A 27,356-nucleotide genomic window follows, 5' to 3' on the forward strand; every position below is an offset into this window, starting at 1 on the left:
GTGCCCAGTATATGGTTAAATATTAGAAAAAACCTCAGGGTACAAACCACTAGAATTTGGTTGGAAGAAAGTATATGTACATTAGAAAAAATAGTTGAACCTCCTCCAAAATGTAACCAATGGTTATTTCTGATTGATGGAATCACAGGTGTCTTCTTCCTTTTTTAAAATTGCTTTTTCATTTTTTTCAGAATATATTATTTTATAATGAGAAAAAAACACTAAAAATACTTTTGGTTAGTCTCCAAATATTTTTGAACACTACTCTAAGTGTTGGCAACCCACTCCAGTGTTCTTGCCTGGGAAATCCCATGGACAGAGGAGCCTGGCAGGCTGCAGTCCATAGGGTCACAAAGAGTCAGACCCAAATGAGTGACTAAACCACCACCACCACCAAGAATTAACACAGTAATTCATGTATATGGCAAAATAGTTGATAAAGCAAAATGGTATACAGTGAATATTTACCTCTCTCCCACTCCAGAAACCTCCCTTTTCCTCAGTTCTCTCCCTAAGAGGCAACCACTGTGAGCAGTTTCTTGACATCCTTGCAGGGATATCCTATGTAATATAAACACACACACACACACACACACACACACACACACACAGAACACACTCTATACACCACACAACATCCCCCCAACTTACTATATCTTGGAGAACATTTTAAGTTACAAGATGTATATCAGCTTCATTCCTTAGTCGTGTTTACACCTCCCCTCACTCCCGCCTGTCAGAGGCAGGTGGGTGAGAGCGAATGATAACTCCTGATGTCACAGTGAACAGAAAGTGTTACTTGGATGAATGAACTGACCTAAGAGGCGAGAGAGGATTCCATCCCTTCCACAACATCTGGAGGACGACGATAGTGCTGCCTATCCCACTGCTTCCTGGGCCCTTTCTTTCCAGCCTCTATACACACACATCTTACCTCCAAGGAAGGAAGGAAAGGAGGATAAGAAGCGGTAGAGAGCAAAGGAAGGTCAACTGAAATACAAAATCTCTCAAGCTGACGTCTTCATTGCCCTACCGACCGACACACTCACTCTGTGCCAGGTGTTCTTCCAGGATATTCCGGAAAATAAGAACTTAAGGGCATCTGCCCTCACTGAGTTACACTCTAGTGACATTTGAGACAGACACTAGACAAATGTGTCAGATGCTGGTAAGTGCCACGGGCCATCTCTGCACACCAAGCTCAGCATCCAGGCCTCTCCGAGCAAATCTCTGCTGCCCTTTGAAGATGCAGGCTGGCCATCTGCTCTGCCTGCGGATTATGGGCAAGAGGCTGCTGTGTCTTCTTCATCTTCCACCAACCCTTCTCTTACCGTGTGCCCTGCGGTCCTGTTAATGTCTCTCTGGTGACACAGGGCCAGGACCGGCATAAATAATATCTATATTAACCAAGGACCTCGTTCTGTGTGCCTGGTGCTGAAATAAGCATTTTATGAACTTGTAGGAACTGTTTGTAGTAGGTACTATTATTTTCTCCATGTTAGAGATGAGAAAACAGAACAGCAGGGCAGAGGAAGAATCAGAAAATTTGAACCACGCATCATTTTGCAGTATATGTATGGCAAGTCATTATGCTGTAAAATCGAAACCTACAGTATTATATGTCAATTATATCTCAATAAGACTAGGAAAAATACCCTATAGATGTGGATGCCTTTGTCAAGCCTAGTGTTAACTGAGAGGGAATAAACAAACCAAAGGGGGAAAAAATTTTGAACATGGCAGACTCTCAGGTGTCCTTAATATCCTAACTATGACACAATAAATATGTGTCAACAGATAGGTAATTTTGAGCTTTCTTTTTTAAAGTTGGGACTCTTGCTTTTGGGATAAATAGTCCCAGGATTTTTAATTTTGATTTTTGCAACTGTTAAACTGACAATCAGTTAAATCATTTAGCATATATTACTAGCACCTATTCAGTCCCAGGAAATTTCTTAGCATTCGAGATACAAAGATTAGGATGAACTCGTCCTCCCGTGAATCTAGAAGTGATGATGTAAACAAATGACCATAAAAGAATGCAGACTGGTTTATATAAATTGTAAATGTAACATTTATTGCACATTAATAGATTCCTAGACAATGTATTAAGCACATTATGGGCACTGCCTGACATACATCTCATAAGAATTGTGAGATTTTACAGGTGAGGAAATGAAGGCTCAGAGGTCAGTCTCCTGCCCTGAGGAGTCTTGCCAGATCCAATGTAGGACGCCTATTTAAATTTAAATTTCAGAGAAGCTAGTTCCATACTTAGACCAAAAAATTATTCATTGTTTATCTGAAATTCAAATTTAACTGTGTGTTCTGTATTTTTATTTCCTGAATCTGACAACCCAAGCTCAAGGTCATCCAACTGGGATTTGGACCCAAATCTGTCTCACTTCGGAGATGGAGTTGGTGACCACCACCTGCTGTAACTGATCACAACAGCCACCCACCCTTGGCCCCCGTCCCCTGACCCCAGAGATTCTTCAGACTGTACCGGCCTTCTCTGCAATGCCCCAGAATGGTACAGGCCCTTAGATGAGTTAGAGGAATGTGTTTTCGAAAGCGAGCATGTGTTCAGAGATGGAGACGGGAGGGAAGGGGGGAGTCTCGCCACCTTTGCCCTCCAGGTGTGAGAAGGAAGACAGCAGCTAAGCAGCCAAGTGAGTGGCTCATATCTGTGCTGCTCCTTCCAGAGGGAAATCAATGATTTAGTTAAAACCTCACATGCCCTGTGCTGCGGATTGGGGCCATCCCAGCGGAGCTGCTCTGCAGAGCCTTTTTATAAACCAGCAACAATTTACACTCCAAATGAAGTCCTAATAAACTACCGCGCAGCCCTGCCAGGAGGAGGCCGGGTAAATACTTCCTTTTAATAAAACACATGCGGGCTGATCTCAGCAAGGCTGAAATCCTTGTGCATCCAGCATCCTGGCCTTGCAGCCTGGACTCTGGGGACAGGGGGAGGAGGCCCCACACACGGACCAGCTGTGTAGGGTTTATCTGCTCTTACTCACCCAGGTCTGTGCTCCTGGTCTTTTGATTCCCAGACTGGGAGGAGCCTTAGATTTCAATCAGGTCAGACCAACCTAGGGTGCTGGAATTCTAGTGTTTCCCAGCCATGAGTCCATAATTCTTACCTGCTGTTCCAGAGGGACAGGGCTGTGTAATTATTGGAACTCTAGCCTGGAGCCAGCTGCTGGATCGTGTCCCTCTTCCTGGATGTGTGACCTTGGTGAGCTTTAATCCCTCTGTGCCTCACTTTATCACTTACAAAATGGGGATTAAAAAAAGCACCTATTATTTAAAGTTGTGGCACAGCGCCTGGCATAAGTATTCAATAACAACCATTATTATGATTTTATTATTAAAATGACATATATAATGACTGTGAAGTTCTTAGCACATAATAAATGCTTAGTAAATGGTCTGATCTTTATACCATTATATTTAGTATGACTGTAAGTATTAATAAGCTATATCAGGAGGACGTTTATAACTGAGAAAAAGCTGCATTGCTGTACATTCTAACCATTGTGCTCACTCCATCCTCAACAGGAGTTAAACAGAATGAATTTAAATAAATTTAATCCTGACAATCCATAAATATTTGCCCCGCTCCCAAATCTACCCAACGTTGTGTTTATTTCAGGTAGAAGTATACCAGACATCCTAGTTCTTTTCCTATTAAGCCTCAGGTTTAAAATGGAATCTAGAATACTTGTCTTCTAGGAGGGAATAAACTAGTGTATAATAAAGCTCCTAGCATGTTTGTAGCACTCAGTGGATGCTCTTTCCTCCTGTCCCCCAAATGAGAGCAGAGTGTCATTGTCCCATTCCCTAAGGGCCAGCCTTGCTAGTGGCTCTGAGCTGAGACTCTGGAGTCAGAGTGTCTGGGTCCCAAACTGGCTCCATCAAAGCTATGTGACCTTGGAAAAGTTCGCTTCACCTTTCCTTGCCTCAGTCACCTCGCCGGTATAGTGGTAACAATAACAGCACGTGCTTATGTTGATTAACTGAAATGAACCAGGCAGCGGAGAGTTCCTGATGTGTAGTAAGCACCAAATCATAGTCTTAGGCTATTATTATTCCAGATGAGCCACACAGAACTGGAGGTTGTACTTAGGAAAAGGGCACTATTTCCAAACCCCCTCTTTAGCCCAGCATCAGGCCACTATCCCCAGCCATCTCCTTCCATTACTGGCTCACTCTAAGCTTGTGGTCTTTTCCATAAGAGCTACTATTATGCCTCAGGCCTTTTACCTTGTCTTCCACCAGCTGTTATTTCCTCTGGACTCAAGTATAGGCCTTCACATTAATCCCTATTTAATGTCATCCTGCTAGCTTTGTGCTGCAATTCCAATTGTTCAAGAATCTTTTGGATGCTCGGCCTGTCATCCAGCACTGGCCAGTGCTCCAACTATCCTGGCTTGTGGACAAAGTGGATGCTATAAAACCAGGAGAGAGAGCCAGAGCCTGTAGTGGACTTACGTTACTCTTGCCTGCCCAGAATTCATGTCTCGTCTTTTGGCAACTGCACTTCAATGGTTCTTTAGGGACTCACCCCTCTCTCATGGCATGTAGCTTTGGTGAGATTGTCAATCAGGGTGCCAGGGGAGGGAAGAGATCCCAAATTGCAGCAATTAGATTCTTTCTCTGGAACCTAACTGCTGAGAAGAATGATAAAACACTTCCTACCAAAGAAAATAAAAATTCAGAGCTGGTTTATCCTGAAAGCAGCTACTTGAAGAGCTTGTTCACCAGGTCATATTCAGTGGATCGTTGGTGCTGCCTTTTTCCTGTACTGTCAAGGTTCTTCAGCTTCACCTTTGATGGCATGTGGGGGCTCAGCTGCTCAGTCTCGTCCAACTCTTTGCAACCTCATGGATGGTAGCCCGCCAGGCTCCTCTGTCCATGGAATTCTCCAGGCAAGAATATTGGAGTGGGTAGGCATTCCCTTCTCCAGGAGATCTTCCCAAACCAAGGATTGAACCTGAGTCTTCTGCATTGCAGGCAGATCTTTTATCTGAGCCACGAAGGAAGCCCCTTATAGCTCTAACAAACCAACAAAAACAATCTCTGGATTTAGTGACTTAAAACACTAAGCATTCAGTCAGCTCATGAATCTGTGAATCATGTAGGTGGGTCTGCTGGTCTCTGTTAAGTTCACTCTTGAATCTGAGGTTAGCTGAAGGTCAACAAAATGACTTTACTGGACCCTCTCACATGTCCATGGGGTCAGCTAGGAACTGGGTGAATTCTAGGGTTATCTCAGCTGGGACAAATGGGATGACTCAGTTGTGTTCAACAAGCCTCATCCTCTGGCAAGTTAACAGGGCGTGTTCTCAGGAGGAGGGCAGAGGAGCAAGAGAAGACAGGAAGTGCCAGTGCTTTTTCAAGCCTCCGCCTATGTCACAACTGCTAAATTCCTGTTGCCCAAAGCAAATTGCTGGGAGTGAGAGGAGCTATAAAGCCCATTACAAAGAGTGTGGCTACATGGAGGCTTGAAGAGTTGGAGATGTTATTAAATCAACTGTATACCATGAGCTAGCTCAAAACCTCTTGGCAAATTATTTTTTACAAACACCACTAACCCCCATCCCTCTGGCCCCCTCCTCACCTCTACATTGATTTTTGTTGCCTTTTAAGAACTTTTGCCTGGAAAATCCCATGGACTGAGGAGCCTGGTAGGCTACAGTCCATGGGGTCGCTAAGAGTCAGACATGACTGAGCAACTTCACTTTCACTTTTCACTTTCATGCATTGGGGAAGGAAATGGCAACCCACTCCAGTGTTCTTGCCTGGAGAATCCCAGGGACGGGGGAGCCTGGTGGGCTACGGTCTATGGGGTTGCACAGAGTCGGACACGACTGAAGTGACTTAGCAGTAGCAAGAACTCTCACTGATAACTGGAAGGTAGAATGGACTTGTATCTGAGTCTTGGAAGCCAATGGAAGAGAAAATTTCAAGATGGAAGTCATGGTTAACAGGGCCAAATGGTGTCTAGACATCAAATGACATAAGGACTGAGAAAGGCCCATTGATTTAATGAGCAAGGGGGTCCCCTGTCACTTTAGTTAGAATGGTTTCTATGAAGTGGGAGCAGAGGTCAGATCAGCGTGCGTGACAGGTGAGGAGGGGAGGCTGTGAGTGTAGACATCTCTTTGAAGAATCTTGTGTGATATAATCTCTGGAGAAGGGTGTGGGGTTAGGGAAGCATTTTGAAATTTGTGTTTATAGAGGGGAGAAATGTGCAAAAGAAGCCTCAGGGTGCAAAGTCTAATTCTAAACAACTGAACTAAGATGAAGCAGCCAGGCCTCCATCAGGCAGGTTCTCCTCCTGCTGAGTCCAGGAATGCTTGTTACTCCAGTTGACTTTCACTTCCCTGCATCAGCAGCAAGCAGCTTGCCAGGTGCCCCAGTAGGAATGGTGCCTATCTTTGCCAGAAATTCTGTCTCTGTCTTATCGTACCATGTGAACATTGTCCTTCCCATCCCTTCACAGTACTCCAGGTCAGGCTCCCCAGGGGGCTGGGGCCAGGGATACTAATGGAGTAAGGATGGGGCTATTCGACTTTCCCAGCTGGAGACCACCTCCCTCATCTATCCAGTTGGGATAGCAGTCAATGACACCCCAGTTACATGGAAATCCTGGTAAACTCAGAAAATCAGAAAAGAAAAACTTGCATCTCATATAACTGAATTACATCTGGGTCACATGCAGCCCCTCTGGAGGATGAGGAAGAATGGAAGCCAGTTCCAGGAGAAAGAATTAGAGAAGGAGAATACCATCCTAATTTGAGTCCTCTGTGAGGGCTGGAGCCATACGGAATAAATATGCACTTTATGCAGCTCCACCACTTGCTGTGTGACCTTTCACAAGTGACCTAACCTTTCTGGGCTTCATCCTCATAGGACTGTGAAGATTAAATAAAATACCATTTATGAAGTAGCATGATATGGGCTTCTCAGGTGGTGCTAGTGGTAAAGAACCTTCCTGCCAATGCAGGACACATAAGATCCCTGGGTCGGGAAGATCGCCTGGAGAAGGGCATGGAAACCCACTCCAGTATTTTTGCCTAGAACCCCTTGGACAGAGGAGACTGGTGGGCTTCAGTCCATAGGGTCTCAAAGAGTCAGACACATCTGAAGCGACTTAGCACACACAGCAAAGTAGCATGATGCTTGTTTAGTAAGTTCCCCTTAAAAAAAAATCATTCTGCAGCTCTCAGCTCCAAGCCCAATGTTCTCTTTTCTTCTTCTTTATGATACAGACTGAGACAGACTATGCACTGTATTTCTGCTGTGCCGGCTGTTCCCTGTTAAGTTCTGTCCGCAGAGGGAGCTCGAGGGAAGCTGTGAGGTTGGAGGAGAAAGGTGAGACTAGCTTCTTCCAGTTCATGTGGCTCAGACAGTAAGGAATCCACCTGCAATGCAGGAGATGTGGGTTTGATCCCTGGCTTGGGAAGATCCCCTGGAGAAGGGCATGGCAACGCACTGCAATATTGTTGCCTGGAGAATCCCATGAACAGAGGAGCCTGGCGGTCTACAGTCCACGGGGTGGCAGAGTCAGATACAACGGAGCAACAGAGCACACACCATCCATTCTGTAGCTTTCCCCAGACTCACAGAGCCAGTGTCTTTGGAGACACCAGCACCAGCTAGCTGGCACCCTCTCCTCAGGGATTTGGGTTCCAGACCCACAGGTCCCCTCCTCTGAGCTGCTGAGTTTTGATATTCTAACTGCTTCCTTTTTTGCCCTAGCTGGAGTGCTGGTAGTTGCTTCCATTGAGGGCTGTCTCTGTGATACCTTGGAGTTACCTTTATCCTTTTTCAGTTAATTACTTATCAGTGCTAGATCTTGTTAAAAATTTCTCACACTAAATATCATCATTCCGATAACTGGTATGGCTCCTGTTTCCAGACTGGCCCTGAGTGATACACCCACTTTTGCAGAATCTCACACAAAGTACTGCCAAGGGATCAATGCCATTGTTCTGAATTGTTTCTTTCCCTGTATCCCTTTAAATACGGGTTTTCCCCTTTTCTGTTCTGTTCAGTTCAGTTCAGTTCAGTCGCTCAGTTATGTCTGACTGTTTGCAACCCCATGAATCACAGCACGCCAGGCCTCCCTGTCCATCACCAACTCCTGGAGTTCACTCAAACTCATGTCCATCGAGTTGGTGATGCCATCCAGCCACCTCATCCTCTGTCCTCCCCTTCTCCTCCTGCCCCCAATCCCTCCCAGCATCAGAGTCTTTTCCAATGAGTCAACTCTTTGCCTGAGGTGGCCAAAGTATTGGAGTTTCAGCTTCAGCATCAGTCCTTCAAATGAACACCCAGGACTGATCTCCTTCAGAATGGGCTGGTTGGATCTCCTTGCAGTCCAAGGGATTCTCAAGAGTCTTCTCCAACATCACAGTTCAAAAGCATCAGTTCTTAGGTGCTCAGCTTTCTTCACAGTCCAACTCTCACATCCATACATGACCACTGGAAAAACCATAGCCTTGACTAGATGGACCTTTGCTGGCAAAGTAATGTCTCTGCTTTTCAATATGCTATCTAGGTTGGTCATAACTTTTCCTCCAAGGAGCAAGCGTCTTTAACTTCATAGCTGCAATCACCATCTGCAGTGATTTTGGAGCCCAGAAAAATAAAGTCTGACACTGTTTCCACTGTTTCCCCATCTATTTTCCATGAAATGATGGGACCAGATGCCATGATCTTTGTTTTCTGAATGTTGAGCTTGAAGCCAACTTTTTCACTCTCCTCTTTCACTTTCATCAAGAGGCTTTTTAGCTCCTCTTCACTTTCTGCCATAAGGGTGGTGTCATCTGCATATCTGAGGTGATTGATATTTCTCCCGGCAATCTTGATTCCAGCTTGTGCTTCTTCCAGCCCAGTGTTTCTCATGATGTACTCTGCATATAAGTTAAATAAGCAGGATGACAATATACAGCCTTGATGTACTCCTTTTCCTATTTGGAACCAGTGTGTTGTTCCATGTCCAGTTCTACCTGTTGCTTCCTGACCTGCATACAGGTTTCTCAAGAGGCAGGTCAGGTGGTCTGGTATTCCCATCTCTTTCATAATTTTCCACAGCTTATTGTGATCCACACAGTCAAAGGCTTTGGCATAGTCAATAAAGCAGAAATAGATGTTTTTCTGGGACTTTCTTGCTTTTTCCATGATCCAGCGGATGTTGGCAATTTGATCTCTGGTTCCTCTGCCTTTTCCAAAACCAGCTTGAACATCTGGTAGTTCACGGTTCATGTATTGCTGACGCCTGGCTTGGAGAATTTTGAGCATTACTTTACTAGTGTGTGAGATGAGTGCAATTGTGCGGTAGTTTGAGCATTCTTTGGCAGTGCCTTTCTTTGGGATTGGAATGAAAACTGACCTTTTCCATTCCTGTGGCCACTGTTGAGTTTTCCAAATTTGCTGGCATATTGAGTGCAGCACTTTCACAGCATCATCTTTCAGGATTTGAAATAGCTCAACTGGAATTCCATCACCTCCACTAGCTTTGTTCATAGTGATGCTTTCTAAGGCCCACTTGACTTCACTTTCCAAGATGTCTGGCTCTAGATTAGTGATCACACCATTGTGATTATCTTGGTTGTGAAGATCTTTTTCGTACAGTTCTTTTGTGTATTCTTCCATCTCTTCTTAATATCTTCTGCTTCTGTTAGGTCCATACCATTTCTGTCCTTTATCGAGCCCATCTTTGCATGAAATGTTCCCTTGGTATCTCTAATTGTCTTGAAGAGATCTCTAGTCTTTCCCATTCTGTTGTTTTCCTCTATTTCTTTGCATTGATCACTGAGGAAAGCTTTCTTAGATGCTTATATCTTTCCTTTTCTCCTTTGCTTTTCGCTTCTCTTCTTTTCACAGCTATTTGTAAGGCCTCCTCAGACAGCCATTTTGGTTTTTTGCATTTCTTTTCCATGGGGATGGTCTTGATCCCTGTCTCCTGTACAATGTCACGAACCTCCATCCATAGTTCATCAGGCATTCCATCTATCATATCTAGTCCCTTAAATCTATTTTGTACTTCCACTGTATAATCATAAGGGATTTGATTTAGGTCATACCTGAATGGTCTAGTGATTTTCCTTACTTCAATTTAAGTCTGAATTTGGTAATAAGGAGTTCATGATCTGAGCCACAGTCAGCTCCTGGTCTTGTTTTTGCTGACTGTATAGAGCTTCTCCATCTTTGGCTGCAAAGAATATAATCAATCTGATTTTGGTGTTGACCATCTGGTGATGTCCATGTGTAGAGTCTTCTCTTGTGTTGTTGGAAGAGGGTGTTTGCTATGACCAGTGCATTCTCTTGGCAAAACTCCATTAGCCTCTGCCCTGCTTCATTCTGCATTCCAAGGCCAAATTTGCCTGTTACTCCAGGTGTTTCTTGACTTCCTACTTTTGCATTTCAGTCCCCTATAATGAAAAAGACATCGTTTTTTGTGTGTTAGTTCTAAAAGGTCTTGTAGGTCTTCATAGAACCATTCAACTTCAGCTTCTTCAGCATTACTGGTTGGGGCATAGGCTTGGATTACTGTGATATTGAATGGTTTGCCTTGGAAATGAACAGAGATCATTCTGTTTTTGAGATTGCATCCAAGTACTGCATTTTGGACTCTTTTGTTGACCATGATGGCTACTCCATTTCTTCTAAGGGATTCCTGCCTGCAGTAGTAGATATAATGGTCATCTGAGTTAAATTCACCCATCCCAGTCCATTTTAGTTCGCTGGTTCCTAGAATGTCGACGTTCACTCTTGCCACCTCCTGTTTAACTACTTCCAATTTGCCTTGATTCATGGACTTAACATTCCAGGTTCCTATGCAATATTGCTGTTTACAGCATCGGACCTTGCTTCTATCACCAGTCACATCCACACCTGAGTATTGTTTTTGTTTTGGCTCCATCCCTTCATTCTTTCTGGAGTTATTTCTCCACTGATCTCCAGTAGCATATTGGGCACCTACCAACCTGGGGAGTTTCTCTTTCAGTATCCTGTCATTTTACCTTTCCATACTGTTCATGAGGTTCTCAAGGCAAGAATACTGAAGTGGTTTGCCATTCCCTTCTCCAGTGGACCACATTCTGTCAGACCTCTCCACCATGACCCGCCCATCTTGGGTGGCCCCACACAGCATGGCTTAGTTTCGTTGAGTTAGACAAGGCTGTGGTCCACACGATCAGATTGACTAGTTTTCTGTGATTATGGTTTCAGTGTGTCTGCCCTCTGATGCCCTCTCACAACACCTACCGTTCCCCTTGTAGTGATCAGTAAACCTGTGTAAGAATCTGCTAGGACCTTTGTTAAAAAATCTTTTGGGGTCCCACCTCTATTGATTCTGAGTCACTTAGGAAAAAGATATATATATTTTAGAAAGGGCTCCGGGTTTAGGAAGTCACTTTTTTTTTTTTTTTTTTTTTGCACTCAGGGGCCGGCTCTTTCCACTTGACCAGCTCTTTCCACTTGTGCTCCCAGGTCCTGAAAGCTTGTTGAAAGAGTGGGCTGACATTATATCTGCATATTCTGCAGCCACCTCCTCTCCATGAAACCAAGGAGCAAGGAGAGCAGCAAATGGTTTTATGTTTTTCCATTAAGCAAAATAGGGTACAGTGGTGGTCAGTAGAAGAGAAGGTCTGATCAGTTCTGCTCACTTCTAAGGTATATGAGACAGAAGAGCCGAGCCTGTTGAGGACCTACTGTAGAGCAAGAAGGTATAATCTGTTTGTTGCTGTTCTTCAGTGGCTTAGTCATGTGCAACCTCATGGACTGTAGCACCCCAGGTCTCCCTGTCTTTCACTGTTTCCCTGAGTTTGCTCAAACTCATGTCTGTTGAGTCGGTGTTGCCATCCAATCATCTCATCCTCTGTTGCCCTCTTCTCCCATCGTCAATCTTTTCCAGCATCAGGGTCTTTTCCAATAAGTCAGCTCTTCGCTGACTTTGGCTAAGTGGCCAAAGTATTGGAGTTTCAGCTTTAGCATCAGTCCTTCCAATGAATCTTCGGGGTTGAACTCCTTTAGGATTGACTGGTTGGATCTCCTTGAAGTCCAAGGGATTCTCAAGAGTATTCTCCAACACCACAGTTCAAAAGCACCAATTGTTTGGTGCTCAGTGTTCTTTATGGTCCAACTCACATCCATACATGACTACTGAAAAAACCATAGCTTGTACTATATGGATCTTTGTCGGCAAAGTAATGCCTCTTCTTTTACATACACTGTCTAGGTTTGTCATAGCTTTTCTTCCAAGGAGCAAGCGTCTTAATTTCATGACTGCAGTCACCATCTGCAGTGATTTTGGAGCCCAAGAAAATAAAGTCTGTCACTGTTTCCACTTTTTCCCCTTCTATTTGCCACAAAGTAATGGGGCCAGATGCCATAATCTTAGTTTTTTTAATGCTGAGTCTTAAGCCAGCTTTTTTACTCTCCTCTTTCACCTTCATCAAGAGGCTCTTTAGTTCCTCTTTGTTTTCTGCCATTAAGGTGGTATCATCTGCATATCTGAGATTATTGGTGTTTCTCCTGGCAATCTTGATTCCAGTTTGTGATTCATTCAGCCAAACATTTCACATAACGTACTCTGCATAGAAGTTAAATAAACAGGGTGACAATATACAGCCTTGGCATACTCCTTTCCCAATTTTGAAGCAGGCTGTTATTCTGTTTGTAGGACATATATTAAGTTAACCTTAAAATGCATTCCAATATACATTAGATGCAGACAAATATTGTTTGATTCTACTTGTATTAGGTACAGTTAAATTCATAGAGTCAGAAAGAACATTGGTAAATGCTAGGGGTTGGAGGGTGGGTGTGGGGTGGAGAGGGAAGATGAGGAGTTAGTGTTTAATGGGTACACAATTTCAGCTTGGAATGTGAAAAATTTGAGGAATGGATGATGGTGGGGGTTGCACAACAATGTGAATGTACTTAGTGCCACTGAACTGTGCAGTTAAATATGGTTAAAACAGTATGTTTTATATTATGTGACTTTTACCACAGTAAAAAAAAAATTTTTAGAATAAAGTTAACATATGGTGGTGGATGTTAACTAGATTTATTGTGGTGATTATTTACAATATACAGAAATTTAAAGCCAATATGTCGTACACAGGAAACTAATATGATGTATATCAACTATTTTTTTTAAGCAAAATAGTAAAGCTAGCAAATGTTTTGAGAAAATGTCCTGTAAAATAATGAAACATTGCTTTCAGGAAGTCCTGAGACCGTCCCTTTAGAGAGTGGGCAAAGCTAAACTTCTGTTCAGCAAACTGATGTGAGAAATTTGGGAAGTTTCAAGTACTTCTGAAGGGAAAAGTTTTGTTTTTCCGGAGTTTCACTTCACTTGAGGTAGTAAAATTAAATGAAAGTAGACTAGCAGTCCCTTCTTTGGTAAAAACTGGTTTGGAGAGAGCTGTAGGGAAGCTCATTATGGCGTAGGGTCTGGGAAGGGCAGGATAGATTTTTATTATTAATAGTTTATCTCTCATAGGATGGAGAAAAGTCATGAGGGGCTAAGTTTTAACCAAAATATGAAAGTTGTCCTTAAGTTAAAAAGACAATGCGTACCCAAGATTTGTTCTAATTATATAAAATGATATAAGTATATATATATAAGATATAACAATGGCTATTAGTTGGTGGATCAGTGTTCCCATCCAATAGAGGAGTGGATCTTAAAGATATAATCTTTCACTTTACAATTTTTTTCACTGAAGTATAGTTGATCTTCAATGTTATGTTAGCTTCTGATGTATGGCAAAGAGACTCAGATACATACATATATATATATATACACACACACACACACACACACACATATATATATATATATATATATTCTTTTTTGTTATAGGTTATTGCTGCTGCCGCCAAGTCACTTTAGTCATATCCAACTCTGTGTGACCCCATAGACGGCAGTCCACCAGGCTCCTTTGTCCCTGGGATTCTCCAGGCAAGAACACTGGAGTGGGTTGCCATTTCCTTCTCCAGTGCAGGAAAGTGAAAAGTGAAAGTGAAGCCGCTCAGTCGTGCCCAACTCTTAGCAACCTCATGGACTGCAGCGCACCAGGCTTCTCCATCCATGGGATTTTCCAGGCAAGAGTACTGGAGTGGGGTGCCATCACCTTCTCCATTATAGGTTATTACAATATATTAAATATAATTCCCTGTGCTATACAGTAGGACCTTGTAGTTTGTCAGCTTTACGTATAGTAGCTTGTATCTGTTAATTCCAAACTCCTACTTTTTCTACCCCCTCCACTCCTCCTGTCTTTGGTAGCCATAAGCTTGTCTTCTATGTCTTTGAGTCTGTTTCTGTTTTGTAAATCAGTTCACTTGCATCCTACTTGAGATTCCACATCTAAATGATATCATATGATCTTTGCTTTTCTCTGTCTGACTTACTTCACTTGGTATGATAACCTCTAGGTCCTTCCTTGTTGTTGAAAATGACATCATTTCATTCTTTCTGATGGCTGAGTAGTGTTGCATTGCATATAGGTACCACTGCTTTACCCATCCCTCCACTGATGAACATTTAGGTTACTTCCATACCTTGACTATTGTAAACAGTGCTGCTATGAACATTGGGGTGCCTGTATCTTTCTGAATTAAAGTTTTGTATAGACCTGTGCATAGGAGTGGGATTGTTGGTTCATATGGTAGCTCTATTTTTAGCTGTTTGAGGAGTCTTCATACTGTTTTTCATAGTGACTACATCAATTTACATTCCCAACACAGCGTAGGAACCCTCCACTCTCAAATGTCTCTAGGTGAAGCTTGGTCAGACCTGGAATGAAAGGCTGCAGAAATAACTAGGCTTGTTATGTTTGTTACATAGAGAAAGTGAGGGCAGAATTCCTTAGTTGACATTAGCTAGAAAATCTCTACTTAGCATCCTCAATGGGAGGAGAGATACATGTTAAAGTATATCCATTAACCCATCTCCTGGGGCATTAATCCAACTACAGTGACTTTGTTTTCCACTGCAGTGTGGAAATCTAGGTGTTCAGAAATAGATACTACACTGTGATCCCTTCAGTCAGCCCATTTCTTGCATACTTTTTTTTTTTCTTCGCTATTAATGAAAGAAACTTGACAGGGAATTCATTTTCTAAAGTATAGCCCTTTGCAGATAAACTTGACAGATCAAAGTCTGCTTATAAAAACCTTGTCCACTTTCTGCATTAGGAGAGAAGCCTGTTGGCTGTTGGGAGGTAACATCTTGGAAGCTACAGTGTCTGGGAGGAGGTTTAGGGTTTTGGACCTGTGGCTGGTGCCTGAGGGATGCGCCACAAATTGGGGAAGGCTCATTCTTCTGAACTAAGTTAATTCTACACAGCCAGCTTAGTCTTTGGGTGGGAGAATCTCAGGCCTTTTAGACCTGGCTACCTGCCTAAAGAGAAAGCTCAATTTGAAGTCAAAGAAAAGGAATGTATAGTTTGCCTGAGGCAGAAGAAATAAAAGATAAGAAACCAGCCTCAGGGTCCAAGCCTTTGGCACAGAGGAAATCTGAAAGGCCTCATAAACATTGAAGGAAGGCAGCAGAAAGTACGGTCAGTTGGGGGGAGATAGTTGGGTAGATCCCACGGGTAGCTGAAGGATGGCTTAATAAGCCAGCACATCATTAAGTTCTGCAACTGACACAAAGGCCTCAATCCTCTTAGATATTATTTAGCCTAAGATGTAGGGCTTCCCAAGGGGCACAGTGGTAAAGAATATGCCTGCCAGTGCAGGAGACGCAAGAGATGTGGGTTGGATCCCTGCATTGGGAAGATCCCCTGGAGAAGGAAATGGCAACCCATCCCAGTATTCTTGCTTGGAAAATTCCCTGCCAGAGGAGCCAGGTGGGCTACAGTCCAGGGGATAGTGAAGATTTGGACACAGCTGGGCACACAGCACAGCACAGTAAAGACTCATGTTTGCCTCAAATATGTTGTCCCCTCTCCTTCAGGGAGCAAAGCAAAGGAGGGTGGACAGAGCCAGCTCTTCCTCAAGGTGATCACAAGGACCTAATAGCCTGCTTCCTGCCCCACGGAAGATGAAACTTATGCTCTAGACTGACCTCAGTCCTGCAGTTTGTCTAAACTTGATAAAAATGTGTCCGTGTTTCAGTCTTTCTGGGAGATGCATGTTGTAGGGTGGTGGAGAATATTTCAACCACAGAAGCTATTGAACTGGGCATGGGTGGGTGTTTACTTAGAACAAACAAAGTGATTATGTATGATGTAAATAAACCAAAACAACAGATGTGAGCAGTGTGATGATAAGGCAGCTGCTGCTGCTAAGTTGCTTTAGTTATGTCTGACTCTGTGCGACTCCATAGATGGCAGCCCACCAGGCTCTGCCGTCCCTGAGATTCTCCAGGCAAGAACACTGGAGTGGGTTGCCATTTCCTTCCCCAATGCGTGAAAGTGAAAAGTGAAAGTGAAGTCGCTCAGTTGTGTTGGACTAGTAGCGACCCCATGGATTGCAGCCTACCAAGCTCCTCCGTCCATGAGATTTTCTAGGCAAGAGTACTGGAGTGGCTTGCCATTGCCTTCTCCTGATAAGGCAGCTGCTGCTGCTGCTGCTGCTAAGTTGCTTCAGTCACAGTGGTTCCTAAAGCCATGCTGTGTAAACGTCCCTGACTGGCGTTGGAGCCACTGATCACAAACTTCTTCCGCTGGAACTCTGCAATGTCTTGACTCTGCTCTGATCATCCATACATATCATGTTCATTTCTACCAGCTCGAGGAATCTGGGTATCTAACTGTAGGAGTAGTTGCTGTGGCACTTTATAAGGGCTATAGATCAATTGAAGAAAGGAGAACTACCTGGGGGTAGTGAGCGATACAAAAATAACAAGGTTATACTTGTAATAGGGTATTTTTTACTAGCTGATGCTAGTAAAGAAAACACTCCATCTCTCTTTAACCACCACTTCCTTCAGCTGTGCCCTGTCTGACGATGTCCATTCACATCTATAGAAGCTCATTTTTAAACTGGAGCAGGCCAAAGGCATTTAGTGGAGGAAAGATGACAGAGAAAGAAGGATGAAGGGAATAAAAGTTCCCTGTTCTAAAACTTAGGGTTGGATTTAGGGCACAACAGAGCTGGGGGCTCTATTACATTTTTCAAGACTGATATTTTATTTAATTCTAGACTCAAGCATATTATCTGTGTCTTTGGGTCAGAGTGTTGCCCAGAATTGGGAAGAACGCTCTTCTCCATGTTTTTGCAAAGAACCGGATGCCATCCTGGAACCCTGAGTCTTGGAGACTTTAGAGACATCCAAGGACAGGGCAGCGTGCTTGGCATGGGCATTTTTAGAGAGGGCTGGGGTGGGGAGAGACTCTTTGGGCATCTCTGCAGACAACAGGTGGGGACTGAAAGAGGGCAGACCTGCATGCTAGCTACAGCAGATGACTGGATGTATGAGTACTCGTGGGCCACTGGGGACTCCCCGGAGACAAATGGACAAGGAATAAAGTACTGCTGTGGGGTGGGGTTCTTAAGCCAATGGACACTTGAGCTTCACACTCACTGTCAAAATGTTTATGAACTGGGGAGAGCAGGGCAGAGTATGTTAATTAGATTACAAACAAAGGACACAACAGAGACTTTGGAAAAATTCTAATTGGTTCACTTGTGAAGCTCTAGCCAGACCTTGGCTGATTCGATTGTGTTTTTAAAGGGAAACTGAGGCTCAAGATCAAGTAGCAAAGCTGAAGCCTATTCCCATGGGGCCTGGCTGAGGTGCTTATTAAGAGTTTGGAGTTTGGTTCACATGGGGAACCATTCACCTGAATCTTGTATATACTCCTCCAGACAGAGTACCTCCCTCTCTCTCAGGGGAGAATGACACAGGCCATATGTTCACAAAATGTGTTGTGAGTATGTCCTGGTATGTCTTTTCTGGACATATCTATATTACTTCTTCTGTCCACAGAATTGGCTCTCAGCTGCTGCTTTTCTGCCAAGTGAACCTGACCCCCTTGTAGCAATGGTTGATGGGGTGGACTTTTCACCCAAGCAAGACCAACCTTCTTCCTCTGTCAGTTTGGAATTTTTCAAGGACAGAGGCTCATGGTCAACTATATCAATGGCAGTGCTCTAAAGCGGTGCTTCTCACTCTCGCACAACAGTCAATGGGGGTCTTGTTAAAATGCAGATTCTGGTTCAGTCAGTCTGGGGTGAGGCCTGAGAGTCTGCATTTTCAACGAATGCCCAGGTTCTTGGACCACATTTTGAGTAGCAAGGACCTATGCATGTGTGCTAAGTCGCTTCAGTCGTGTTCAACTCTTTGCAACCCCATGGACTGTAGCCTGCTGGGCTCCTACTGTCCATGGCATTCTCCAGGCAAGAATATTGGAGTGGGCTGCCATTCCCTCCTCCAGGGGATCATCCTGATCTAGGGATCGAAACTGCATCTCCTGTGTCTCCTGCATTGTAGGCATATTCTTTATCACTGAGCCACCAGGAAAGCCCAGCAAGGTCCTATAGTAAGCTCCTTTTGCTAAGAGAAAATTTGCTAAGAGAAAATTTTCTATTATTTACCCCAAGAGGTGTACATTTATTATTTTCTAAATTATACCAATATAATACTATTATGTATATTACCAAGCATACAAAGATAAGAAGAAATTAAAATGAGATAAAACTAAGTAGAAACAGAAATTTGAGTATTTCCTTCCTGTACCTCACTCAGAGGATTGTCTGGTAACTCCCAAGGGTGTGTGCACACTGCTCTGGGGGCCACTGCTCCAGGGGGAAGGTGCTAAGCCCACTGGTCAGAGCCCCTAGTTTTCCTGGTTCTGTTCATGCTGAGGATTGGAAGTCGGAAGCCTCCACCAGCTCTCTGATATCCTATCCTAGCAATGATCTCTTCATGTGCACTGTTACTTGCAGGCAAAGGCAGGGCAAGGGACTGAATATTTGTGTCCTCCAAATTCATGTTGAAACTCTAATTCCAATATGATGCTATTTGGAGTTGGGCTTGAATCTAAGAAGAGAGGTGAGGCTATACTTGGGGAAAATGGGCTAAAGAGCATGAAATTGTCAGGGGAAGTGGTATAGCGCAATGGCTCTGGACAATGTGAGGATATCACAGGCCTCTTTTCATACTTCATGCTACTTGGCAGAAGTGGCTGGCTGCCAGCAAAGAGCTCTGTCTCTCTCTGTCTTACAGGAAACTGATTAGAGAGAACCCCAGTGCCAGCCCTCCTCTCCTTAGGCTCATGGTCAAGGAGGAGATGTGGGAAGAGCCATGCTCTTCTAGATTCCTCTGAAATGATGCCCAGTAGGAAGGTACATCAATTTATTAATAGTACTAATTCCACAGGAGGTACATTGGTATAAAAGAAAATTTGAAATCTAAAAGGCGAACACACGTGGGGAGAGATGTTCAAATCATTTAGTAATAAGAGAAATGCCAATTAAACAAGAACAAGAGATCATTTCCCACCTAGACACGCAAAATTGGAAAGCTAGATGTACAAGGCTCAGGCAGGGAAGGGAGGTTCCACGAAGCTCCATCCTGTGGTGTGTGCAGCCGGCTGCAGGGGACCCTGGCAGGGAAACGGCAGATCCTCCATCCACGAATACGCTTTAAGCCAGCAAGCCTACTCCCAAAGGAGGGGACACAGGTGGGAATGTTCCCCGCAGTACACTCACTGTGGGGCTCCTCAGTGTCCATCACTGGGACAGGCAAAGCCTGGAGGAGCCGGCAGTAGACACACTCGGTGCACAGAAAGAAACAGGAAACGGATCCTAAAATCATGGCATTTTGTGGTCAGCGGCATGGGAAAGGGAATGGGGCTAAAAGGGGATGGGGAGGGGCCTTGCACATATCGGTAGTGAAGTTCAGTTAGTTCAGTTCAGTTCAGTCACTCAGTCGTGTCCAACTCTTTGTGACCCCATGAATTGCAGCATGCCAGGCCTCCCTGTCCATCACCAACTCCTGGAGTTCACTCAGACTCACGACCATCGAGTCAGTGATGCCATCCAGCCATCTCATCCTCTGTTGTCCCCCTCTCCTCCTGCCCCCAATCCCTCCCAGCATCAGAGTCTTTTCCAATGAGTCAACTCTTCGCATGAGGTGGCCAAAGTACTGGAGTTTCAGCTTTAGCATCATTCCTTCCAAAGAGATCCCAGGGTTGATCTCCTTCAGAATGGACTGGCTGGATCTCCTTGCAGTCCAAAGGACTCTCAGGAGTCTTCTCCAACACCACAGTTCAAAAGCATCAATTCTTTAGCATTCAGCCTTCTTCACAGTCCAACTCTCACATCCATACATGACCACAGGAAAAACCATAGCCTTGACTAGACAGACCTTAGTCGGCAAAGTAATATCTCTGCTTTTGAATATGCTATCTAGGTTGGTTATAACTTTCTTCCAAGGAGTAAGCATCTTTTAATTTCATGGCTGCAGTCACCATCTGCAGTGATTTTGGAGCCCCTCAAAATAAAGTCTGACACTGTTTCCACTGTTTCCCCATCTATTTCCCATGAAGTGATGGGACCAGATGCCATTGGAAAAGAAAAAAAAAAAAAAAGCATGAAAAAAAGAAATTCTGTCAACTAGCCAAGGCCACTTTGTGGTGTTTCTTCCACAGAGTAATGTCTGGGGACTCAACAACTTGCCTGTTGGTTCAAGGTGAATCCAGGGAGTAACACAGAAGCAGAGGGCTTTCCCTGCCCCCACCTTCACCACATAAACACAGATACATAACACACACAACATGCATACACATGGATAGACACATGCACCCACAGAGATACATACTGGACACGGTTACACATGTGTACACATACCATGTAGACACAGAGACACACGTATACACACATATACATATGTATACACATACACATATAGACACACATATACACACACATATATATACACACAGGTACACCCACACCCTCATGCACATGGGTGCCATTTCCCCACTATTTCTGGGATGCTACTGTTTCCTTGATCCTATCTCTCTGTCTTAAAATACGATGCGGTATTGTCTTCTGGGGAGATCATTCTACCTTGTGAGTTAACTAAATCAGCTATCCCACTGGATCTTGTAACTATACCTTTTCCCAGGGCCTCCTCCAGGTCTGTCCCATCAACATCTTTCAGAGCTGGGGCCTGTGAATCTGCATTTTGGTCAGGCTGTTTCGTAAAACTGATAATGATTCTAATCATCTGACCATTTTGGAAACCAAGCAGTTTTCAACACGGCTGCCCAGTAGGATCACCAGGAGAGCTGAAAACAAACAGCAAAATCTGTGGCCTAGGCTTTATCTCGGACCAATAAACTAGAAGCTTCCTGGGTGGGGTGTGGGGGTTTTGTTTTGAACCTTCCTGGGGTTCTACTATGCAGCCAACATTGAGCACCAGGGTCCCTGGGCAAAATTTCCTCCAGTTTCCTGCATCACCTGAAGTGCTCGCTAAGCACACAGCTCTTGGGCCCTTCCTCTGGAGATTCTGATACCGATGCATCTTGGTTGAAGCCTAGGAATTTGCATTTTCAACAAGTACAAGGCTTGATCTTGCCTCCAACAGTGGGATAAAAAGAATCAATTTTGTTCTCAGTGTGGAAGAGAGCTCCCTTCATCATTCTCTTCCCCTTGTCCCCTCTTCCAACTCTGGACAAGACTCCTCACTAGGAAGAAAGGGGTACATGGTTGGACACATATTTTGTAGTCTGTTTTCCAGTGTTCATCACTGAGTTCTAAGATAGCACAGTTTTGGAGAGGTTTTTCTTTCCACAGCTGTGCATTTTCCTTAGTGGCTGTCCCTGAATTTTTCTCCCACACCTGGGGTGCATTCCCTGGAGCTGCTGGGGCAGGTGCAGAGGTGAGGGAGGCAACATGACATGGATTAACAATTGCCATGTCTTAGGATGCTCTCTGTTTAGCCCTCCTGGCATGTATTCTGCTTGTCAGCTCTTCCTTGAGACCATCAATTAGGTGACTGCTCCAGACTGAATCCATTCTCACAACCAAAGCAACCGTATGTGAGAGGTCATTGTTTTCTCTTTGGATCAGAGACTCTATTTGAGGTTCCTTTTGTCATCATTCTCAATAATTCTTGACCTTATCTGAATTGACCTTTTCAATATACATGATAGATAAACAGCTATTTCCCTCTCCCAAATGAGGAAAAGACACTAATAGTCCAATTATAGGAGAAAAATACAAGTGGCCAATAAATAAGTAATAATAATAGCAATAATAAAAAATAAATGCAAGAAATTTACAATGAGATATCAATTTTTCATGTGGTATGGCAAAGATTAAAGATTAATAATAATGTGCATTGTTGGTGTGGTTGTTGTCAAACAGCATTCCCATTGGTGGGAACTATGAATTGGTCCAAAAACTGTAGAGGAAAATCTGGCAGTAGCCATCAAAATTTAAAATAACGCATATCACTGAGAAAGCAATTCCAGTTCTAGTAATTTACTTTACAGAGCTATTGACAAAGATATGCAAAAATATCTATATTTATATGAGTCTATATCTATCTACATAGATGTAGGTATTTGTTTCAGAACTTTTTATACAAGTGAAACATTGGGAAATACCCTAAATCTCCACCAATAGGGGGACAATAAAATCATCTCTGGTTCATCTAGATATTCTGCAGCTGTTAACTAGAATGAGGTGGACCGGTATGCACTGATGTTAAAGATCATTGGGTCATTAACTAAAGAAAACAGTGGTTGTTGGTGGTTTAGTTGCTAAGTCATGTCCAACTCTTGCAACCCCGTGAACTATAGCCCACCAGGCTCCTCTGTCATGGGATTCTCCAGGCAAGAATACCGGAGTGGGTTGCCATTTCCTTTTCCAACTAAATAATGAGGAATACCTTCCAGGTCTTGGCCTTTGGCCCTAGGCGCAGAGGTTTCTGGAAGCTGAAAGTCATAATGACGTCTGTATGATCTCCGGCCGCAGGCTGTGTGCGAGCTTGGACCAAAGAGCGGCAGGAGAAAACCAGACTGTGGGTGGGGCCGGTAAGGGCCTCTGGGGGTTGAGGCAGAGGACCCAGTGCTGCAGATGAGTTTCTCCAGTCTCCGGCGGCCATGGAGAGCACAGTGTACAGGTGACTCTGCAGAGGGCCACCCCTCATCGGGTGGGGCAGTGGTGAAGAGTCTGCAGGTTCCCTGTGACAATCCGAAGTGTAAAGGATGACAACAGCAGCTCAGCCAGCTTTTGAACCTGCAAGAAGAGGTGGGAGCGGAAAAGGTGAAGATGATTTGAACTAACGCTCAAAGCAATATTCAAGCAGAGACCTACCCTCTCATACAAAGATAAAATGTAGACAGACCACTCAGGATGCCCCTGAAGATATGCGGATCTGTGATTTCAGGAGAGAGCTGGAAAACAGAGAGAGCTGCTGCTGCAAAATAAAAATAGAGAGCGGCCCACCTGAGAACACACAGCCTCCTCGTCAGTGTCAAAGAAGCTCCATTGGACCAGATTCCCGCGGCCAAGCTTGATGTAGACCACCCTCTAACAGAGGAGGAAGATGAAGATTTTGAAGAGGAGAGTGACGAGGATGACACAGTAGCTCTTCCTGCAGAGCTGGAAAGAATTCAAACAGCAAGAACTGAAGAGCAGGCCAGGAAGGAACAAGAACAAAAGCTGAAGAAGAAAAGAGTCCTATAGAAAACATTCTGAGTGGAAACCCTGTCCCTAATCTCACTGGCCCATCCCAGCCTCAGGCCAGCTTCAAAGTTAAAAGAAGGTGGGATGATGATGTTGTCTTCAAGAACTGTGCAAAAGGTATAGATGATCAGAAGAAAGACAAAGGTTTATGAATGATATGCTGTGATCTGAATTTCATAAAAGGTCATGGAGAAATAAATAGTACAGTTTTATGTGCTGAATTGAAGTCTGTGAAGTGTAAACAATCTGACTTTTTTTTTCTTCTCCCCCATTTAAATTATGTATAGGCTTCCCTAATTTTTAGTTTCAAAATATCTTTTCCTTTATTGACTCCTTACCGGATAAGGACTTAGGAATTGGTTTAACCCAGTTTCCATCTCAATATTTCTAATCACGTGTTTTCTTTTAAATATGGGAAAAAAGACTGCTTATTTTAATAATCTAAATAGTCAAATTTGTGTCCCCAACTTTTTGTTGAAAAGTATGTGGCTGATAAAACATTGCCTATTTTTAAAAAATGAGGAATATCCAGCTTGCTTAGAACTTAAAAAAATTTTGTTCTGAGGTAATAAAGAAACAAAGGAGTAAAAACAAAGACTTGACTCTCATTCCCATCACTAACAAGCTATACAATTTTGTCAAGTTAATAGCTTCATTGAACCTCGATCTTTATATTGAAAATGAAAGGAGACACAATCACTACTTCATAGAATTATTATAAAGTTTTAAAGAGATTATGTATTTAAACTAAATAAATGCTAGTTCCCATTTCCACAAAGGTAAAAATTTTGCTCAGTTGCTCAGTCATGTCTGACTCTTTGCAACCCATGGACTGTAGCCCTCCAAGCTTCTCTGTCCATGGGATTACCCAGGTAAGAATACTGGAATAGGTTGCCATTTCCTCCTCCAGGGGATCTTCCTGACCCAGGGATCAAACCCACATCTCCTGCATTGGCAGGTAGATTCCTCACCACTGAGCCACTGGGAAGGCCCTTATAAGGGCACTGCTGCTGCTGCTGCTGCTGCTGCTAAGTCGCTTCAGTCGTGTCCGACTCTGTGTGACCCCAGGGACAGCAGCCCAGTAGGCTCCCCCATCCCTGGGATTCTCCAGGCAAGAACACTGCAGTGGGTTGCCATTTCCTTCTCCAATGCATGAAAGTGAAAGTGAAGTTGCTCAGTCATGTCCGACCCTCAGCGACCCCATGGACTGCAGCCTTCCAGGCTCCTCCGTCCATGGGATTTTCCAGGCAAGAGTACTGGAGTGGGGTGCCATTGCCTTCTCCAATAAGGGCACTAATCCCATCAAAAGTCACTAATCCCATCAAAAGTCACTCACCCTAATTACCTCATTTAAACCTAATTCCCCCGCAAAGGTCTTTCCTCCAAATACCTTCACTCTGAGAGTTAGGGCTGCAACATGAGAACTTGAGGGAAGGCAACAATTCAGTCATTAGCATACTCCCAAACTTAACAGAAATCTATTCTAAAACTCCATGGCAGAATAATCCAAGCTGGTAGAACAAGAGCTGAAAGGCAAAAAAACTCTGGGTTCTGTGAGAAAGCAGTAATAAATAGTATCAACAGCTAACAGTTACTATCACTTGCCACATACCAGGAACTACTTAACATATTTTACATGTATCATCTTAAAATAGAGCAGTGAGGTTGCTACTATTACATGCCTGATAGCTCAGTCGGTAAAGAATCTGCCTGCAATGCAGGAGACCTGTGTTTGATACCTGGGTCGGGAAAATCCCCTGGAGGAGGAACTGGCAACCCTCTCCAGTAGTCTTGCCTGGAAAATCCTATGAGGAGCCTGGTGGTCTACAGTCCATGGGGACACAAGAGTCAGGCATGACTTAGTGACTAGACCACAACATGCATCATCTTAAAATAGAGCTGTGAGGTTGCCACTATTTGTCCATTTTACAGAAGAGGACAGTGGAGTCACAGAGAGATGTGATGAACTTGCCTAACGGTTGGTTTAGATTTGACACAGGCAGTCTGGCTCCAGAGTCCTTGAACTTCACTTCATTATTCTGCCTTCCTAGTAGCTACCCTTAGGGGAAGACTTCAATTTCATCTCCTTTCTCAGAACAGTGACATATGGAGACGCTCAACAAAGAATAGCCCGGGGGCAAATTTCTTAACCTATCTGGGCCTCAGTTGTCCTACCTCTTAAACAACCAGTAGAATTTACTTAATAGGGTCAGTGTCAATGGTGGTTGTGGTTTAGTCGTTAAGTCATGTCCAACTCTTGCGACCCCATGGACTGTAGCCTGCCAGGATCCTCTGTCCATGGGATTCTCCAGGCAAGAATATCGCAGTGGGTTGCCATTTCCTTCTCCAGGGGATCTTCCCAACCCAAGAATCAAACTCAGGTCTTCTGCATTGCAGGCAGATTCTTTATCAACTGAGCTACAAGGGCAGCCCGTCAGTGTCAATACTTAATAAAATAAAAGATGTAAACACTTACTAATGCATGTAGCATATAATGAACACTCAAACCAAGCAGCTAGGAATATTACTATTATTATGTCTTCAAAGAGGCTCTCTACAAACATCTGGTCACATGCCTGACCACTCCCCATTCAATAGGAAGCTACATCAGCAAAATCACTGGAGTCCCTGGTCTCTGCGCCCGGCACCATGTAGGTGCTCAGTAAACATTAGTTAAATGAATGAATGAACGGCCTAAACAACCACCAGCTCCAATGACTGGCCTTCTCTCTCCCTCCTGGAATGCACATTGATTTGTTCTGGATTTCTTGATAATTAATCTCTTGACAAAATTTAAGACCTGTTAATTACCCCTGATTAATTAGGGTGAACTTTTTAATTGCTTCCCTAAGCTGAAATACACTGTCAATAGGCCCCATAATTAGTGACCCAGTAATCAGTTTTAAACCAATTATCCCAGGATAACAAGTAAAACTAGGCAAGAAGTGCCCCAGGGGGCTTGGGCCAATTTCAGTGGAACTCATGTGGGTGAAGAATGCATGTTCAATGTAATTGGAAATATGGATACTCAGATTCTCTTGGGTATTTCATTTGTCTCAGTTTTCACTGCTGTATTATTTGAAAACAACAAAATAAGTATACTCCTTACCCACCCAATCAAAGGCCTGGAACTGAATCATGGAGTTGCCTGACCGCTTCTGGGTACAATTAGGGCCATCACATCAGGCTGTGCAGGTTTGTACTGTGCAACTCCGGGGTGTCATTTACACCGTAGTCCATGTGAACAGCACCGCTGAATGTGGAGCACCGCACAACCTGAGTGCAATAACCTGTAGACCACGTGGTGTAAGTGTTGGGACCTAATCGTGAAGAATTCCCCCAAAGGAAGTCATGGGCTTGGATGCCTTCTCAGCTTTCCCAAAATGGGAAAATGCAAGTGGCAGATGCTTTTCATGGTCTGTCGAGAACTATGGACTTCTATTAAATGCCCATTTAATTTCTGCCAATCTAACTACTTGGATTTGAAAAGAAAATTAAGAAAAAGAAATAATAACTTAAATAGCACTAGCAATTCTTCCTGCCACTTCATTCAATAAGTGCATGCCCCAAAGTGAGGCTAAAATGGGGCCTTGAATCTGCTATTCCTTGCGTGCCTCTTGTAAAGACAGTATCATGCAGTGTGGAGTATTTAAAGATTGGTGCTTTTTAAACAG

At 43.7% G+C, this 27,356-nt stretch overlaps 1 pseudogene; it reads left to right on the top strand.

Moving 5' to 3' along the window:
- Positions 1 to 23,201: 23,201 nt before the first annotated feature.
- Positions 23,202 to 23,884, top strand: LOC114110668 (spliceosome-associated protein CWC15 homolog; annotated as a pseudogene).
- The last annotated feature ends 3,472 nt before the right edge of the window (positions 23,885 to 27,356 follow it).

The sequence above is a fragment of the Ovis aries genome, chromosome 24 (genome assembly GCF_016772045.2).
Source record: "Ovis aries strain OAR_USU_Benz2616 breed Rambouillet chromosome 24, ARS-UI_Ramb_v3.0, whole genome shotgun sequence".
Classification (NCBI taxonomy): Eukaryota; Metazoa; Chordata; class Mammalia; order Artiodactyla; family Bovidae; genus Ovis; species Ovis aries.